The following is a 2,473-nucleotide window of genomic DNA, read 5'->3' on the forward strand; positions in this document are numbered from 1 at the left end:
TGTGGTGGTATTCTTGCATGGTTCTTTGCATCACGGAGGCCTTCATTGATCTTTGGTGCTTCACTGGAGCAGTCTTAGGGTGGGACTACACTAATTCCTTACAACAATATAAAAATGACTGTTTGGGTGGGTGTTACATGAACAGTAAACAACCTTGGTTTTGCCAGTTTCATCCAAACAGTTTCATTCCTAGAAAAAGGAAGGAACCTCTTTCTTTTTCTAAATCAAGCAAGTGTCTTTTGAAATAAAGGAAACTCGTATCTTTCAGATACTTAAGTCTGTTCCAAGTTTCTCAGTGAAACAGTTTTCCAAAATAATGGTATTAGGGAAAGAACAGAGTAGGTACTGCAAGGGAAGCGCTAACTTCTTCAGGAAGACTACAAGCTGCTGTTGTCAAAGATATACAGATCTCCTTTAGAGGAGGCAGCTTTTTTTAAAAAACAGGATAGTCCTATTCTTGGCTTATAACTAGTTTTAATATTCTTAACATTTCTTAGGGGGAGAAAAATCTCAGAACAGTTGCTAATACCTTAAAATGTTATCGTAAAAGGAAGATTCTGATTGCTACAGCTATTTGCATCAAGTGAGAGGAAGAAGGCAGAAATAAAAGGAAGCAAGGAGAGGGTATTTTTTGAGCTACTATTTGAAATAGGCCCCTGCCTGTATCTCTGTGCTTGGACCAAAGCCTCAGTTGTTACTGTAATTTTTAATTTCTTGCTAAAATCTGTCTAGCACAGCTTAAAAAATTCAAATAATGCCTCAAATAAATGAAGAAATTTTCTTTGAGTCTAATTTAAAGTTACTGGGCCCAAATATATGATACATTATATGCTATATATAATATACTATGTAATATATTTTATATATTAACACATTTTTCACTTCCAGCAATAAAACTGGCTCAGGAATTTGCTTTGACATTTTAAGACACCTGGGCATGTTTTCAAGTAGCTGAAAACAAGAATTCGCTAAAAGAAGCATTTTCCTGGACTTCTTTGAAATAAAATGTTCCAGGATTGTTATTGGTCAAATCCCATCTCAGTTTTGAAATTAAGATTTATTTCTATCAGATGAGTTTCAAGTTGTGTATTCTATTTACTCGTCTGCTGATTTCCCTTCAAAGATCCCTCAGTTTCTATTGCAATTGGAGGAAGTCCATGCTGTTTTTTGGAGAAGTAGGAGCATGGTAAATATCAGTAGAATTTCTTAAATTTCGCCCTGGATTAACTAAACTTCTGCCTAACAAGCAATAAATTTTGTTACTTTCTAAAAAATTATAAACTTTAAGGTAATTTAAATGCTTTGGATATACTTGTCATCTCCCGTTAACAGATTTGTTTGATGATGCAGGAGGGTTATGCAGAACAAACAGCTTGTTGTAATTCTTAGTTGTGACTTTAGTATCTCTAGTCTGATGTAAAATTAGTGCAGATAGACTAACTGGGTCACAAGTCATCTAACAGTTTGCATGATACTCTGTTAGTATCTGGTACTTAAATTTCTATTTCTCCCATACTAAACTGTGCTACTGTTTTAATCTCAGATTTTTTAAATTGTTATGATCTAAGTCTTCCCCCCCCTTTAATTTTCCTTTCTAAACCAATAATATATAATTGATATTCTCACACAATTTCTAGATCGTCATGTAGGGCTTACAGCTAGTGAGCTAAGGCATTAGCCAGTGCATCAACAAAAAAAAGCCCATTGCTGTTTTGTTGTCCAAACTAAACTATATGCTCAGCATAAAAGCTGAGGACCAAGCCAGGCTTTGACTTCAATAATGCTTTGTTAATATTTTTTCTGAACTATTTTACAACAAGACACTAAAAAGCAGTTTCCTGCCAAGAAGCAGGATCAATAGTGCCAGCGATGATGCTGTAATTGTGGACAAATAAAGGCAGATCTCGGAAGCAGTTGTTTCCTCTTTCTTTCCACATAAAAGTTTTGGGGTTGTTTTTTGTTGGTTGGTTGGTTTTAAAAATCACTATAGAAGATTGGGCCAAAAGCCCTGCCCTGCTGCTGCGGCCTCCACACTTGGTTAAAAAAGACAGTGTTTTAAAATCCACTAACTTTGCTTTTAAAAGCAGAATAAATCCTCTCAGCTAGAGCAGTGCCCTGACAAGCGACAGTGGTTAGAGTCAGAACTTACCCTGGCACCTTAATACCTTTATTTCCCTCCTTTAATATGTGCGCTCCTAAATATTTGCAATGTGGCCCCTCATGACTCCATCCTCATTCCACGCGTTTCTTTTTTACCGCCTCGCCGGCATTCACGCCTTTCCTGAAGCAGGTTTTGCAGCGTGCCGGGTCTGTGTTCTCATTTGTTAAGCTCACTGACACCTTTCACACGTCGGTGTTGAGAGCCGCCAGGCCCATCCCTGTTCCCGCAGCCCGCTCCCAGCTGTCCCTGCTGCCTCTCCCGGGCTGCTGCGCCTTTAAGGCGGGAGCGCCCCGCGTCACGCGCGAGGGGAGT

Source organism: Sturnus vulgaris, chromosome 1, assembly GCF_052056855.1.
Source record: "Sturnus vulgaris isolate bStuVul1 chromosome 1, bStuVul1.hap1, whole genome shotgun sequence".
Lineage (NCBI taxonomy): Eukaryota > Metazoa > Chordata > Aves > Passeriformes > Sturnidae > Sturnus > Sturnus vulgaris.